General features: G+C 45.7%; 1 long non-coding RNA gene across 1 annotated transcript; it reads right to left on the reverse strand.

Annotated features, from left to right (window-relative positions):
• Positions 1-4,294: 4,294 nt before the first annotated feature.
• Positions 4,295-12,400, reverse strand: LOC126990214 (uncharacterized). Its single transcript, XR_007744121.1, has 6 exons — positions 10,708-12,400; positions 10,120-10,210; positions 9,647-9,778; positions 8,775-8,885; positions 5,081-5,125; positions 4,295-4,808 (listed from the first exon to the last, which is right to left on the reverse strand). It is a non-coding gene; the product is annotated as an uncharacterized LOC126990214 (long non-coding RNA).
• Between the last annotated feature and the right edge of the window lie 5,899 nt (positions 12,401-18,299).

The following is an 18,299-nucleotide window of genomic DNA, read 5'->3' on the forward strand; positions in this document are numbered from 1 at the left end:
CCTGCAGGATGTGTGAAGAAGAAGAGGAAGAAGAGGAAGGCTCAGGAGGAAGGAAAGTCCCTCACTGCATTGAGACTCAAGGTAATATTGATTAATTTCTCATTTCTTCCCAATGTTTTTTTTTGTGTGTGTTTATTTGTTTGTTCCTTCCTTCCTTCCTTTGCATACATGTAGGAGGGGCAGGAAGGAGGGAAGAGAGGGAAGGAGAGAATGAAGGAACAAAGGAGGGAAGGACACAGATAGATTTGTAGGGATCTCTCTCTCTCTCTCTCTCTCTCTCTCTCTCTCTCTCTCTCTCTCTCTCTCTCTCTCTCTCTCTCTTGATAATAGATAGATAGATAGATTTGTTTTGTGTGTATTTTTGTCTCCTGGTAGATAGATCCCTAAGACACACTTGCTGGTCAGTAAGTAACATTATGGAAAACTAAACTAAAAAGACCCTTAAAACAGCATGATAAGACGTGACCTTTCTTGCCTTATAGTGCAGCAAGTGGTTGTTGTTGTTGTGTTCCAGTGAGGGACTCCTGGAGTGTACAGACAGACCTTTCTTGCCTTATAGTGCAGCAAGTGGTTGTTGTTGTGTTCCAGTGAGGGACTCCTGGAGTGTACAGACAGACCTTTCTTGCCTTATAGTGCAGCAAGTGGTTGTTGTTGTGTTCCAGTGAGGGACTCCTGGAGTGCACAGAGAGGAAGGAATAATGGTGTCTTCACCAGAGAGTGCTAAAGGGAGGGGTTGGGTAAAGCTTTATTATATACAGAGTGATTTACCAAGATAACCTGGTGTTTGGCAGTAGGAGGGAGTTGCTTTAGAGCAGTGGCAAGCAGGGATGTAAGGTCACCATGCATTGTTTGGCTGGCAATGGCTAACTGAGGGTAACAATAATTTAGTGAGCTTGTGCCTTACTGAAAAACTGTTCTTGCCCAAGAAGAACAATAAAGTGCAGCTGTTTTAGTGTGGGATGTGTCTCCTGAGGAGTCAATAATAGGGCTTGCAGACAGTACATTTCCAGCCGTGTTTGGTGCGCCCACAAAAAGAGCTTCCACAATGATAAAAAATGCAGGTCACTCTTACACAAACTGTACCTAATGAAGGATTTCCCTTACCTGAAAGCATCTTATAGTAGGTCATCTTTACATAAACTTATTACAAATACATCACCATCATCATCGTTTGACGTCCATTTCTTCCTTGTGGTGGACGGGGTATGAGCCTCCTCCTCCACTGTCCATTTCCTCCATGATATTCAGCCTCCTCATATCTTCCTCCACCTTGGCCTTCTCTTTTGCCTCAAGGTTCAGTTCAGGATGTGTTCTTCTCCTCACAAACCACCTTAATCTGGCCTTACTCCTCCAGGCCACTCCTCCCTACCACTTCTTCATTTGAGATTCCAGCCTGCAATGTGATTGCCATCAAGTATCTCAGCATTCTCACACCACACTAGTGCCTCCAGCTGTTTCCTGCCAGCCCAGGTCTCTGCCCCGCACACACACACACACACACACACACACACACACACGCACACACACACACACCTGTGCTGCCAGGCGGGATATTCTGGTTCACTAGTAAGCCTGCCAGTTCCCTGCACTCTTCCAAGCACAAGCTGTCCTGCCTCTCACTGCTGCCAGGCAGGATATTCTGGTTGACTAGTAAACCTGCCAGTTCCCTGCACTCTTCCAAGCACAAGCTGTCCTGCTTCTCACTGCTGCCAGGTGGGATATTCTGGTTGACTAGTAAACCTGCCAGTTCCCTGCACTCTTCCAAGCACAAGCTGTCCTGCCTCTCACTGCTGCCAGGTGGGATATTCTGGTTGACTAGTAAACCTGCCAGTTCCCTGCACTCTTCCAAGCACAAGCTGTCCTGCCTCTCACTGCTGCCAGGCGGGATATTCTGGTTGACTAGTAAACCTGCCAGTTCCCTGCACTCTTCCAAGCACAAGCTGTCCTGCTTCTCACTGCTGCCAGGTGGGATATTCTGGTTGACTAGTAAACCTGCCAGTTCCCTGCACTCTTCCAAGCACAAGCTGTCCTGCCTCTCACTGCTGCCAGGTGGGATATTCTGGTTGACTAGTAAACCTGCCAGTTCCCTGCACTCTTCCAAGCACAAGCTGTCCTGCCTCTCACTGCTGCCAGGTGGGATATTCTGGTTCACTAGTAAACCTGCCAGTTCCCTGCACTCTTCCAAGCACAAGCTGTCCTGCTTCTCACTGCTCCTCCGTATAACATCCCCAGGTGTCCACTACAGGGCGTCACCATCCACACTTCCGCCTCTGTCCTCCAACACAAGGGAAGGCTGCACCAGCTCCATGCACGTCTCCTACACCCGAACACCTCCCATGACACCACCTCCTGCACACTCCCTCTTCACGGATATCTCCCGCCACTCTCCATTCCTATCATCGCCACGACCTTTGTCTTTTTCACCCTCAGCCCTCTTCCCCGCCCTAAACTCCTCTTCCCATTAACACCAGGTCATACAACAGCTCCCTCTCTTCTTGTGTTAGAATGTTGTGTTTGTAACAGATGTGGATTCTGAGATATTGGCAGTTGAATTTAGAGCTAGAGTTAAATTGAGGTCATTTTTGGCATGATTTTTAAGTTGAAAGTAATTAAACCCTCCTGAACTATAAGGTTATGAGCACTGCCAGTTACAGGCGTTGTAGGTGAGTGTTAGGAGCATCTTGTGTCAGAATATTGTGTTCCTGACTGTTGTAGATTCTGAGATATTGGCAGTTATTAGAGTTGTAGTAGTCATTGAATTTTGGATATTTTTGTGTTGGAAAGTTTTTAGCTAAGTACAGATATTTCATGAACTATAAGGTTATGAGCACTGCCAGTTATAGGTGTTGTAGGTGAGTGTTAGGAGCATCTTGTGTTGGAATCTTGTGTTCCTAACTCTTGTGCTTACCGAGATATTGGCACTTGAAGTTGACACACACACACACACACACACACACACACTAACTCTGCGATGGTTCTTGCAGGGAAGGAGCCGAGATGAGACCAGACTCAGCCCTCCAGTGAGCCCAGGTGACCACCAGGGGGACACCCACGCACCTCATGGCTTAGGGGAAAATGCATGAAGGTGGTGGGTGAGTGAAGCAACGCACCCCCTGTGTATGCTCAGGTCCCAGGCTACGTCAGGTCAGGGGCTGCCTCAAGAACAGGTCATTTATCTCCACACTTTCCTCCATTTTTCTCCTGTTTTCTCTACCTCTTCCTCTTTTCCTCCTATGCCCAAAAATTGCTTAATCTTTCCTCTTCCTCCTCCTGTCTTCCGCTTCTTCCTCCTCCTCTTCGTTCCTCTCCTATCTCCACTTTTATCAAGGTCTGTGTATTTCTCCAGCGTAATTTTGGTGGTTTCATTCATTTCCTCCTCCAAGTTCACGTCCTTTTTTTCCCTTTTCCTTCCTCTCTTCCTCCTTTCCTCCTTTCCTCCTCTTCCAAAAAATAGGTTCATATTTCCTCTTCCTCCTCCTGTCTTCCTCTTCCTCCTCCTCCTCTTCGTTTCCCTGTTATCTCCACTTTTATCAAGGTCTGTGTATTTCTCTGGCATAATTTTGGTGGTTTCATTCATTTCCTCCTCGAAGTTCAAGTCCATTTTCCTCCACTTTCCACAACCTCTTCCTCCTTTTCTCCTACACCAAAAAATAGCTTACTTTCCTTTTCCTCCTCCTCCTTTTCATTCCTCTCCTATCTCCACTTTTATTAAGGTCTGTGTATTTCTCCAGTGTAACTTTAGTGGTTTTGTTCATTTCCTCCTCCAAGTTCAACTCCATTTCTCTCCCTTTTCCTTCCTGTCTTCCTCCTTTCCTCCTATGCCAAAAAATAGCTTAATCTTTCCTCTTCCTCATCGTTTCCTTGTTATCTCCACTTTTATCAAGGTCTGCCTCTGTGTAAACTTTGCAGAATGGACGAAAAAAACACCAGAAATTGCTTGTTTATTTATTGAGCAAACTGACACTTCTTGCAGAGAGAGAGAGAGAGAGAGAGAGAGGGGGTCCTTATGTCTGTCTGGGGGCATGTGTCTGGGGGGTTGTCACACTGTGGGGGGACACCCTGTGGGGCTGGGGTTGTCAGTTGAGAGAGAGAGAGAGAGAGAGAGAGAGAGAGAGAGAGAGAGAGAGAGAGAGAGAGAGAGAGAGAGAGAGAGAGAGAGAGAGAGAGAGAGAGAGAGAGAGAGACACACACACACACACACACACACACACACACACACACACACACACACACACACACACACACACACACACACACATTTTTGGCACTAAACTCTGCCAGACTCTTGCAGGGAGGGAGACAGAGACGAGACCACTGAGCCGAGGGAACCAGTCAGGCCTTCAAGATGCTGCCTGGATGCTGGGGGAGACGAGTCTTGTTGGGGAGAAGATGGAGGGAGATTAATTGAAGGGCAGAGATGAGAGAGAGAGAGAGATGGAACTAACTCTCTCTCTCTGTATTTCTATAAAGAGAAGACTAATAAAGTTTGGAAATATATATTACAATGGATATATTTAAACCTACTCTTCTTCTTCTTCTTCCTTGTCTCTTTCCTCTGTTCACCAGTGAGCTATTGTATTCTTCCCTTCCCTTCCCTTCCCTTCTCTTCTCTTCTCTTCCCCTCCCCTCCCAAGATGCCGCCTGGATGCTGAGGGGAGAGAGAGAGAGGATGAGATGGCTCTCTCTCTTCTTTTCAATGGACCTTATACACTTTTACGTTACTTTTTTTTGTGAGAGAGAGAGAGATCCAGCTTCCAGTCCCTTACTGAGCTGAGTGACCAGACAGCACCAGCCAGTCAGCCATAGCCCTGAAAAGATATATGGTGGTTAGGTCCCGGTAGATTGTGGTGGAGTGGTAGAAATTGTGGTTGAATGTCAGGTCTTGGGTTGAAATTCTGGGGTTACAGAGCTGAAAAAGTTTTGAACAAGCTAAGTTTTTGGGTTGAACTTGTGATGACTGATGGTTGAATTGTGGTAGACTAGTAGAGGGATGTTGGGCAAATATTGTGTGGTGGTTAGACCCTGGTAGATTGTGGTAGACTGGTAGAAATCATGGTTGAAAGAGACAACAGTAACTTACCACATATCAGCAACTTCCTTTGCCAGCTTCCATCAGTTGCACGATCTGTAATAATAATAATAATAATAATAATAATAATAATAATAATAATAATAATAATAATAATAATAACAATAATAATAATAACAATAATAATAATAATAATAATAATAATAATAATAATAATAATAATAATAATAATAATAAAAGTATATAAAATTAATCTATTTTCTCATTCCTGAGAGAGAGAGAGAGAGAGAGAGAGAGAGAGTGTGAGTTACCTCCACATCTGAAAAGGAAAAATCTATAATCTTCCTTCCTCTTCCTCCTCCTCACACACACACACAAAAAAAAAAAAAAAATATGACACACCAAAGTTATGACCTCCGCAGCAGCAGCAGTTAGACGCTGAATTATAGTCACAAGTTATAATGTGCGTCGTGCCAAGTCCCTGCTGGTGAGCCTGGTTCAGACCCTCACACCAACCACCTCCCAGGGCCAAAACGGAGGTGGGTTGAGTTCTAATGTGTGTTTCCTTGTTTCACGGTACAGAGGAAGGGTCACACACCTAATCCGGGAAATGCCCACAACTCCTAGGAAAGCCTGGTCAAATGTGTGTTTCTTTAGGTTCACAGTACAGAGGAAGTGTCACACTACCACCAGGGTCACACACCTAATCCGGGAAATGCCCACAACTCCTAGGAAAGCCTGGTCAAATACGTGTTTCTTTAGGTTCACAGTACAGAAGAAGGGTCACAAAACTACCCCTGGAAATGCCCACAACTCCTATGAAAGCCTGGTGAAATGTGTGTTTCCTTAGGTTCACAGTACAGAGGAAGGGTCACACTACCACCAGGGTCACACAACTACCCCGGGAAATGCCCACAACTCCTAGGAAAGCCTGGTCAAATGTGTGTTCCCTTAGGTTCATGGTACAGAGGAAGGGTCAAACTACCACCAGGGTCACACAACTACCCTGGGAAATGCCCACAACTCCTAGGGAAAGCCTTGCCAAATATGCGTTTCTTTAGGTTCACGGTACAGAGGAAGGGTCACACTACCACCAGGGTCACACAACTACCCTGGGAAATGCTCACAACTCCTAGGAAAGCCTGGTCAAATGTGTGTTTCCTTTGGTTCACGGTACAGAGGAAGGGTCACACTACCACCAGGGTCACACAACTACCCTGCGAAATGCCCACAACTCCTAGGAAAGCCCGGTCAAATGAGTGTTTCCTTAGGTTCACGGTACAGAGAAAGGGTCAAACTACCACCAGGGTCACACACCTACCCCGGGAAATGCCCACAAATCCTAAGAAAGCCTTGGTAAATGGGTTTCTTTAGGTTCACGGTACAGAGGAAGGGGCACACTACCACCAGGGTCACACACCTACCCCGGGAAATGCCCACAAATCCTAAGAAAGCCTGGTCAAATGTGTGTTTCTTTAGGTTCACAGTACAGAGGAAGGGTCAAACTACTACCTAGGTCACAAAACTACCCCTGGAAATGCCCACAACTCCTAGGAAAGCCTGGTCAAATATGTGTTTCTTTAGGTTCATGGTACAAAGGAATGGTCAAACTACCACCAGGGTCACAAAACTGCCCCTGGCAATTCCCACAACACCTAGGAAAGCCTGGTCAAATGTGTGTTCCCTTAGGTTCATGGTACAGAGGAAGGTTCACACTACTACCAAGGTCACAAAACTACCCCTGGAAATGCCCACAACACCTAGGAAGGGCCTGGTCAAATGTGTTTCCTTAGGTTCACAGTACAGAAGAAGGGTCAAACTACTACCAGGGTCACAAAACTACCCCTGGAAATGCCCACAACTCCTAGGAAAGCCTTGGCAAATGTGTGTTTCCCTTAGGTTCATGGTACAAAAGAAGGGTCACACTACCACCAGGGTCACACAACTACCCCTGGAGATGCCCACAACTCCTAGGAAAGCCTGGTCAAATGTGTGTTTTCATAGGTTCACAGTACAGAGGAAGGATCACACTACCACCTGGGTCACAAAACTACCCCTGGAAATGCCCACAACTCCTAGGAAAGCCTGGTCATATGTGTGTTTCCTTAGGTTCACAGTACAGAGGAGGGGTCACAAGACTACCCCTGGAAATGCCCACAACTCCTAGGAAAGCCTTGTCATGACTGCTCTTCTGAACTTGCTAACTGCATGCCTCCCCCCCAGCCCCGCTGCACTCGACTTTCTACTCATGCTCATCCCTATACTGTCCAAACCCCTTATGCAAGAGTTAACCAACATCTTCACTCTTTCATCCCTCACGCTGGTAAACTCTGGAACAATCTTCCTTCATCTGTATTTCCTCCTGCCTACGACTTGAACTCTTTCAAGAGGAGGGTATCAGGACACCTCTCCTCCTGTATTTGATCCTCCTTTCGGCCACCTCTTTTGCTTTACATTAGGAGCAGCGAGTAGCGGGCTTTTTTTTATTATTGTTTTCTTTTTTTTGTTGCCCTTGAGCTGCCTCCTTTGTTGTAAAAAAAAAAAAAAAATATGCGTGTTTCTTTAGGTTCACAGTACAGAGGAAGGGTCACAAGACTACCCCTGGAAATGCCCACAACTCTTAGGAAAGCCTTGTCATATGTGTGTTTCCTTAGGTTCACAGTACAGAGGAAGGGTCACAAGACTACCCCTGGAAATGCCCACAACTCCTAGGAAAGCCTGGTCATATGTGTGTTTCTTTAGGTTCACAGTACAGAGGAAGGGTCACAAAACTACCCCTGGAAATGCCCACAACTCCTAGGAAAGCCTTGTCAAATGTGTGTTTTCTTAGGTTCACAGTACAGAGGAAGGGTCACAAAACTACCCCTGGAAATGCTCACAACTCCTAGGAAAGCCTGGTCAAATGTGTGTTTCTTTAGGTTCACAGTACAGAGGAAGGGTCACAAAACTACCCCTGGAAATGCCCACAACTCCTAGGAAAGCCTGGTCAAATGTGTGTGGCAGTCGAAATGTGGGCAGAGAGAGAGAGAGAGAGATTTAGATTTACATAGAAAATCAGACCACAGACCCCATGGTCAGACTTGGTGGTCTGTCCTTAAACTAAATGATTTTACATTAATCAGAAGACTCCAAAACGTTGCATTTCTACTCTAGTTGATATTAAGTTGAAGGAAGTGACGGTCGAGCTTATTTTTGAAGGAGTCAATCGTGTTACACTGGACCACTGATGATGGGAGCTTATTCATTCCTTTCTACAACGTTGGTGAAGAAAAATTTGGTGCAGTCTGAATTTACTTGTCTACATCTGAGTTTTACGCCATTGTTCCTCGTGCGCAAAGTGTCATCGATCATAAACAATGTTGATCTGTCTACATTCGTGAAACCATTAAGTATTTTAAAACATTCGATCAGTTTTCCTCAGGCGACGTTTCTCAAGAGAGAACAGTTAGAGAGAAAGCCTTTCTTCGTAGGATTTGTTGAGAGAGAGAGAGAGAGAGAGAGAGAGAGAGAGAGAGAGAGAATGTTCCATAATAGACTCGGAGCAGAGTGAGGATGACTCATTTTCTCGCCGGCAACACACGCCTCAGTGAATAAGTTACCCGAGTAATACGTTCACCTGGATCACAGTCTGTTCACCCCAGGACGGCAATGAGTCAGGTTTTTTTTTTTTTTTTTTTTTTTTACAGCTAAGGAGACAGTTCAAGGGTGTAAAAAAAAAAAAAAAAAAAAAAAGGCTACTACTTACTGCTCCTGAATAGAGGTCAAAGGTCTGGTGCTCGAGGTCGCATGTTGCCTCCTGCCCGGGGTCGCCTCAGAGCACGCTGCATCCCGCCTCAACAAATTTTGCCCGTCGCTGCTGCTGGGTTAATATGCTTGCTTGTATGAGATCACTTGAACACAATGCATGCTTTGGTGAAGTCTGAACTAGGCTGTGATGCACACACACACACACACACACACACACACACAGTACAGAGGAAGGGTCACACTTCCACCAGGGGCACAAAACTAACCCTGGAAATGCCCACAACTCACCCACAGCCCACAACCCACGGCCCGGTAGCTCAGTGGGAAGAGCGTCTGCCTCACAACCAGAAGGGCCGGGGCTCAATTCCCTTGCCGGGTGAAGATGAGTTGGGTCTTTCACGTGTAGCCCCTGTTCACCTAGCAGTGTACGCGACGTCAGGCAAGGGGTTGTGACCTCGTTGTGGCGGTGTGTTGTGTGTGAGTGGTCTCAGTCCTGCCCAAAGATTGGTATTACGAGCTCTGTGCTCTTCCGTAGGGGAACGGCTGGCTGGTTTACCCGCAGCAGACCAAGAGCTGAATTACACACACACACACACACACACACACACACTTTCATTCCATTCTGTTGTAAATATCTTAAATAATGTTTAGTTTGCGTACATACATGGCTTAATGATGCTACTGTAAGAATTCTAGTATAGTCAAACCATTTCATATAGTCTAGGCGTTCAATTCCGTGGGTCCTTTCCTCCCCTCTTCTCTGCCACACAGTCCCAACACCTGTCCCTTCCTATCATATGCTACCATTAAGAATCATGATCCCCACTGCTACCGGGTTAAATATACAGGACTAACATGCCAGGGACTCACCGAGCAGGCTGTTTTGGGGAGGTAGTCCAGGCCACACTCTTCCAGCATCTCAGTGGTCACGGACAGGGGGATGTCACTCACTGCCGCCAAGTACATCAACCGGTACAGCAGGTCCGGGGAGAAGATCTTGACCTTTGGGGGAGAGAGAGAGAGAGAGAGAGAGAGAGAGAGAGATAGAATTTAACCATTTCTATTTTTGTTATATTAATTTACAAGATGCTTTCAACTTAGACAAAACATTTTCTACCTCAGCCTGCACCCTTCAACAGAGAGAGAGAGAGAGAGAGAGAGAGAGAAAGTTGATCCATACCCTTCCTCTTCATTTCTATCTCTTTAACTCTCTCATTCTCCCTTTATTTACTGCTCTAACTCGACTCCTCTCTCTCTCTCTCTCTCTCTCTCTCTCTCAAGAACTTTCCGTGTATATTCTTTTCTATTTGTCTTGTTCAAACCTTCAGTGTTTGAGCACCCACCTGTGACAGTGTTCAACATGTGGTATGCTTGTTGAGCTGCAGGGTGTGGACAGGGACGTCCTCATCCCAGTCCTGGCTGGGAGCATCATCACTGTATAGGTCATGAGAGTTAATGCAGTAACTCTAGATTTACGCGAGTTTGGTTTACGCGTTTTTGATATAACGCGTGGTCCAAAATCAAAATAAATGTTTAATTTACACATTTTTTCTTTTTATACGCGATATTTTCTGGAGTGTCCACCAGATGTCTCAAGCAACTGGACTCACACGGTCACACAGCTGAGCTCATTTCTTCCCGCGCCACTTGAACAACAATACACTACCCACGCTACTCAACAACACACTCGCTGCTGTGATAACACGAGGGGAAGGGCAGCCAAACGAGGAACCACGCGCGGGAGAGGAGTCAGAGTGATACAGGAGGCAATACAAACCTACCTCTTGTTGGATTTACTACAGTGTTTTGGATTTACGCAATGACCTCTTCACAATACTCGCGTAAATCCGGAGTTACCTGTATATGCAAAACATCGTAAATCAACACACTGGGAACTATGGGAGGCCTGCACCCCGTCACTAACACCTCACCTTGGACAAGAGCTGCTTCAGATTCTCGGCAGTTTCCTCAAGGCTGTTCCCGAAGCCCTCCGAGTCACCCAGCAGCTTGTGAGTCTCCAGCGAGTGCTTCCTGGCCGAGGCAGCACAATGGCTGCGGGGAAGGGTGAGGAAGGGAACAAAGGATTGGTGTGAGTTGCATTGTTCTTGTTGCTGGTATTTCCATGTGAAGATGAGGAGCAGTGATCACAGGGATTATATACTTTCTCTTTTTTTACAGCAGAGGAAGCAGCTCAAGGGCAAAAAAAAAGAAACATTAATGAAAAAAAAGCCTGCTATTTGCTGCTCCCACAAAAAGCGCTCAGAGGAGTGTCCAAAAGAGAGGTCAATTTAACCTAGTAGCAGCGACGGGCCAAATTTGTGGCTTTACCGTGTAGCAGCGAATGCCAAATTTGTGGCTTTACCGTGTAGCAGCGACGGGCCAAATTTGTGGCTTTACCGTGTAGCAGCAACGGGCCAAATTTGTGGCTTCACCGTGTAGCAGCGAATGCCAAATTTGTGGCTTTACCGTGTAGCAGCGACGGGCAAAATTTGTGGCTTTACCGTGTAGCAGCGACGGGCCAAATTTGTGGCTTTACCGTGTAGATGCGACGGGCCAAATTTGTGCCATGATATAAACCCCCCAAAATAGATGATACATAAACTGATCACAAATGCTTTGATATATATTATGAAATGGTTTGTATGAGGGGTGATTTTTTCTCATTTTTCTCGCTTGGAGGGACCATTAAGAAACATGATCCCCGCTGCTACCACCAGGTTAAGGAAAAATTAGAAAAGAGTGGATATGGAGACGGGACAGCACCAGCATAGCTCTTTTCCCATATGTCACAACTAGGTAAACACACACACACATGTACGCATACACTCGCACGCACACACCAGACACCATTGCCCATCCGGTACATGTCCACCAAGTCGGCAATGTCCCTCTTCATCTCCTCGGCCTGGTGCTTTTCCTCCCGGTCCGCCTCGTCCAGGCACCGCAGCGGCACCCCTCGGCACTCCAGCCTCTCCCTGCTTTCTCCGGTCATCAGCTGGTACTTCCTCCACTGTTCCTTCGGGAGTGCCTGTGGGAGGGGGGTAAAGAGGGTACATTCATCACCCCGCTCAGGTTCTAACTATTTGCATCGGGGAAAAAGGCCTGGAAAATTCTGCTTAGCCCCTTGACTGTGGATTTCCTATAAGAAGACCTCACCAAGCTATAGGAATGGAACAAAAAGTGGCTGCTACAATTCAATGAAGAAAAATGTAAATTCCTGCACCTTGGGAGGGGATATCCAGCACACCAATACCACATGGGAAACACTCCACTATCCACCACAGAGGCAGAGAAAGATCTGGGAGTGTATGTTACCAGGCTACCAGTGAAGGGATATCCAGCACACCAATACCACATGGGAAACACTCCACTATCCACCACAGATGCAGAGAAAGACCTGGGACTATACTTTACCAGGCTACCAGTGAAGGGATATCCAGCACATCAATACCACATGGGAAACACTCCACTATCCACCACAGAGGCAGAGAAAGACCTGGGACTATACTTTACCAGGCTACCAGTGAAGGGATATCCAGCACACCAATACCACATGGGAAACACTCCACAATTCACCACAGGGGCAGAGAAAGACCTGGGACTATATGTTCCCAGGCTACCAGTGAAGGGATATCCAGCACACCAATACTACATGGGAAACACTCCACTATCCACCACAGAGGCAGAGAATGACCTAGGACTATATGTTACCAGGCTACCAGTGAAGGGATATCCAGCACACCAATACCACGTGGGAAACACTCCACTATCCACCATAGAGGCAGAGAAAGACCTGGGAGTGTGTTACCAGGCTACCAGTGAAGGGATATCCAGCACACCAATACCACATGGGAAACACTCCACTTTCCACCACAGAGGCACAGAAAGACCTGGGACTATACGCTACCAGGCTACCAGTGAAGGGATATCCAGCACACCAATACCACATGGGAAACACTCCACTATCCACCACAGAGGCAGAGAAAGACATGGGACTATACGTTACCAGACAACCAGTGAAGGGATATCCAGCACACCAATACCACACGGGAAACACTCCACAATTCACCACAGGGGCAGAGAAAGACCTGGGACTAAATGTTCCCAGGCTACCAGTGAAGGGATATCCAGCACACCAATACCACATGGGAAACACTCCACTATCCACCACAGAGGCAGAGAAAGACCTGGGAGTGTATTTTACCAGGCTACCAGTGAAGGGATATCCAGCACACCAATACCACATGGAAACACTCCACTATCCACCACAGAGGCAGAGAAAGACCTGGGACTATACGTTACCAGGCTACCAGTGAAAGCCAAATCGTGCCAATCGCAGCGGACGGGTTAAAAACTAGGTAAAAAACTGACTCTCAGGGCAAAGTTGGAATATGAGAAACTGATTAAAAACATACAATTCATCTAAATATCTAAGTTCAGGGCTTAAGTGTTGGAGTTCATTCTCTATGAGTTATGGACCTGGAGTAGTGAGCACATCCCACATGATCTTGAACCCCTGAAGGGCGGGTGTTTTGACCACAAGGGCTCACTCAGGGGGGAGATTGGGCCACAAATAGCTGTTCTTCAAGCACTCAAAATCCTTGAAATAAACATCTTATGGATATACATGTAATACCATGATGTGCAGCATATAACGAACTCAATGCAGCCTGATATGTGTGATGCCTGAGCGGGCCAAGCCAGACCTATTGCTGGGCTGAGCCTGGTGGACGGGACAATGTACTGGATGGGGGACTCACGCAATCTAATTTATTATATAACATATGAAAGTTTACTTTTTAGGTGTGCATATGTTGTACATATCTTGTGCTCTGTCTGGCTGGCTATCTTGGTTAGACTCTCTCTCTCTCTCTCATATACAGGATATAAAAATCTATATATTTCAAGACAACCTATTTCTCTCTTGAAAACGTGTCTGTGTAGAAAAACATATCATAATTTTCAATGGGAGTGTAACATATGAAATGCATTTATTTTTTCTAATGTTTACCAATATTTTGATACAATAATAATGGCAGGTGTTGGTTGGTGCCACTGTGAGTCAGGGGTGCAAGCAAGCATTTTGTGGAGTGTATGTTTTCCGACTTGTGCTGCCCACCTGTGCCTGTGAGTTCCCTGCCTGGCTGGCTGTTTTTTTTTTTTTTTTTTTTTTTTTTGGGGGGGGGGGTTTAATGCCAACCCTGAGGATTACTAACAAGTGGAACAGCCTCATTGAACATGTAATCACCAGCACTAGTGTGAATATGTTTAACCCGGTTGCAGCGACGGGCCAAATTTGTGGCTTTACCGTGTACCAGCAACGGGCCAAATTTGTGGCTTTACTGTGTACCAGCAACGGGCCAAATTTGTGGCTTTACCGTGTACCAGCAACGGGCCAAATTTGTGGCTTTACCGTGTACCAGCAACGGGCCAAATTTGTGGCTTTACCGTGTACCAGCAACGGGCCAAATTTGTGGCTTTACTGTGTACCAGCAACGGGCCAAATTTGTGGCTTTACCGTGTACCACCAACGGGCCAAATTTGTGGCTTTACCGTGTACCATGACATAACCCCCCAAAAATAGATGAATCATAAACTGATCACAAATGCGTTGATATATATTATGAAATGGTTTGCGTGAGTGATGATTTTTTTTTCATTAATTCGCTTGGAGGGGCCTTTAAGAAACATGATCCCCGCTGCTACCACCGGGTTAAGAACAGATATGACCAGGTTGAGGCTGAACAGAAACAGAGAAGAGGCACCAGGCCCTTATGACTCTCTTGCCTCGTATACCTTCACTGGGTAAGCATCTTCACTCAGGGTCGGATTGGCCTATGTGTCCGTGTGCCAATGTACTTACTCGTGTTTCTTATTTATCTGGTCCCACTTCCGCCGAAGCGCTCTGCAGGACCCACATATTTTAATTCATTAAATTTTCAATATTGATCACAACTTATATGCTAAGTTAACTGTCAACGGCACATGGGCCCCCCAAGGTACATGTGTAGTGCGGCAACTATGCCTGATGAACGAGCCTCCCATAACCCACTTAGCCAGCGGGGTACCTCTTTGGCCGACTCGGTAAGGAGTGGCTCTCCCGTCACGTTGGTCGCGGGTTCAATCCCAGGCAGCCGGCGAATACCCACACCTTGCCTTGATTAATTTATCGCGTGTTTCGATACACGCAGAGGACGTGTTGGGAAATAGAGGAAATAGAAAAAGAAAATCCCGGGGCATGACACATGGGCCCCTGGACTTAACCCATGCCAATGTGTATTATTTGAATATTTTGATATTTTAGCTTATATGGGCCCGGGCCCACTCCAGCCACTAGATGGAACGGCCCCCTTCAGCAACCCAGTCCGACTCTATATTCGCTAGGTAAGAACGTCAGCGGTGCCATGAACCCGCGCCATGAACCCTTGAAGCTCCATTGCAAGTATTACGTAACAGTGCCACACCTCGCCTAATCGCCCTTACCGGAGCACCCGGCAGCCCACAACCCTGATGACAATGAGAGGTGGTAACTGCCCCAACAATAGCCACTTTTTAAAGCGCGTTATGACAGACACCTTGATTTGATTAACTAAGATACTGGCTAACTAGTCCTAAGAGGTGGGGACATCATAAGTCCTCTTAATTCCCCACTATTTATTCCTAGCTAAGCATTCCTAGCTAAGACAGGCACAGGGGAAAGAAGGAGAGGAAGAATAAAGGAGGAACCAGTGAGTGACATGCGGCACCTCACCTGCCACTCCATAAATCACCAGCAGCCATCTCCACCTTTCTCTTGAGCCGCTTCTCCACCTTTCTCTTGAGCCTTCTCCACCTCAGGTTTCTTGGCCATCATGAAGTAGAAGAAGGCGTTGCGTCTCTTCTGCTTGCTCATCGCTGCCCGCCAGGAATACTCAGGAGGTGGACGAGGAGGGAGAGCACGGCCGTACGTCCAACCTCGGTGGTGATGGACGGAGCACTGACCAGGGTTGCCAATCCGATTTAGCTAATCGTACCAAATCGAGCCAACAAAACGTACCAAATCCGGACAAAACGTACCCAAAAGAAAGTGAACAAGATAAAGAGAGAGAGAGAGAGAGAGAGAGATTTGCTGCACACACACACACACACACACACACACACACACACACACACACACACACACACATATATATATATATATATATATATATATATATATATATATATATATATATATTGTATATTTGTGTGTGTGTGTGTGTGTATAGACGTATGTACATATGTATGTACGGACATTGAGACACTACACACACACACACACACACACACACACACACACACACACACATACGACTTTGAATAATGCCTCTCATTTCTGGAAAACAAGTATGGGTACCATTATGACTGCTCATATATAATTAAATATTAGTGGTAAGTTTTATATGTTCATATATGCACTGGACCACACTACTTAAAGCCACGCACTAACCCTTTAAGTCCAAACCGCTGCCCCACATGGCATTAGACCTTATATATATATATATATATATATATATATATATATATATATATATATATATATATATATATATATATATATATATATATATATATATATATATATATATATATATATATATATATATATGTGTGTGTGTGTGTGTGTGTGTGCTGCCAAAGGCCATTTTGATTATATAATAAAATAAAGTTGCCACAAAGTGATAAACATCGTCCAACCAATAACACCAATAAGATAACCGGTTGGCTTACTAGAACCGCATCTTACGTCTCTAGAGTCTTCCTCTCCTTGCCCAATACTTGTACGGGACAAGTTATCTGACGGTCACTCACACGTCCAACAGGCCAGCACCTGCCTGGTAACCCTGACCCCAAAGCACTGTCCTCATGCTGGATATGTCAGGTGGAAATGTGTCAAATAGGCACAAAAAGTTCCCAGAGACAATTTAGTACCAAATATACCTAAAGTCGTACCAAACGTACTTTTAAGTCAAAAAGTACCAAATCTGGTACGTTCGTACCAAAATTGGCAACCCTGGCACTGACTCGCAACGTCGCAAGTTCACAACCAGCGTTACCATATTGTCGTACTGGGCATAACTTTTTCTTCTGCTTGAGGCCCAAAACTGCTGAGCCTACACTGATAACGATATACATTCACAACTAGAGCTCAGATGGTTAATTATCGATGTTTATCTGCAATTGTTATGGGTCAGAAACAGGAAAATGCGAAGTTCTGAGTACAGCAATATGGCAACGCTGCTCGCAACGTTGCCAAAGTGTCGTACTCACCTGCTCATTTTTCCCGATTTCAGGCAAAAAAATGTCCCACCCACAAAACTAACGATACTTTGATTTCTCAACAAAAACTCCTAATGTGTTCGGATGCAAACCTTTCCCTGAGTTGTGCTATAGCAGTGTCCGAAAATGGGAGAAAAATAGCTCTTCGATAGTATTCCTATGAATGATGATTGATTGATATAGTTTATTGTTGCAAGTAAAACAACAAGGGAGAAGGGAGGAGCATGCCATTTGCTGTTGGAGGGTTTGCCTTAATTATGTCTCTGATGACCACTGATTGCTTCATTTCATACTCACCACTGTCACCAGACAAGTTCACTTGCTGCCTCTACAGTATAATTATATAGTCCTCCAATCACTGTGACTGCACCTTACACCTAAAATCAAGTAATTTTGAGAGGCAGAAGGAGAGAAGGCACACTTACGACTTCTTTTCGTGCTCTCCTCTCTCTCTCTCTGCCAGAGCCATCCCAATCTCATTCCTTCTTCCTGTCACCCTACAAGCACCCGTCCGCCAGTTGACAGCTTGACATCGCAGCACTTACAGACAATTTTATGAGCCCATCATTTAACGCCTTTCTTTTTTTCACTCAGAGCAAACCTTATGTCCTACCATTAACTCAAAACAAAACCAAAGGGAAATAACTCAGTCACTCAGTGCCACTGAGCTCTCTCACACACACACACACACACACACACACACACACACACACACACACACACACACATTCGTAATCGTACTAATATACATATTCCTATTATTTTCCATAACATTTATTTATTGATTATTATTTTCTTTGCAAGGAGGCCCATGCCCTCCCCCTCAATACGCCACTGCTTAGAAGGCTTACGTGCGTCCTTTACCGAGGTGCCAGTCTTGTGACGTCGGCGATCACGGACCTCCATCTCTCTCCCTATCATCAGCCATTCTCGTAACTTCTGCCACACTGTGTCTTCCATCCATGTCTTGTAGCAGGCTATCCATAAATTTAATTCTTTGATGTCCTCTTGCTCTTCCTTCCACTCTTCAAGCAGGCAGTCACTTTCTAGTCCTCTTCTTAGCACATGACCCAGAAACTTTAGTTGTCGCCTTCTTATACTTTTCATCAATTGCTCATTCACTGCTGCTCTTCGCAGAACTTCCTGGTTTGTCACATTGTCTGTCCAGGGAATTCTCAACATTCTCCTTAAAAACACATTTCCGCCGCGTCTATCTTTTTCTTCG

This window comes from Eriocheir sinensis, unplaced genomic scaffold (genome assembly GCF_024679095.1).
Source record: "Eriocheir sinensis breed Jianghai 21 unplaced genomic scaffold, ASM2467909v1 Scaffold1498, whole genome shotgun sequence".
NCBI lineage: Eukaryota > Metazoa > Arthropoda > Malacostraca > Decapoda > Varunidae > Eriocheir > Eriocheir sinensis.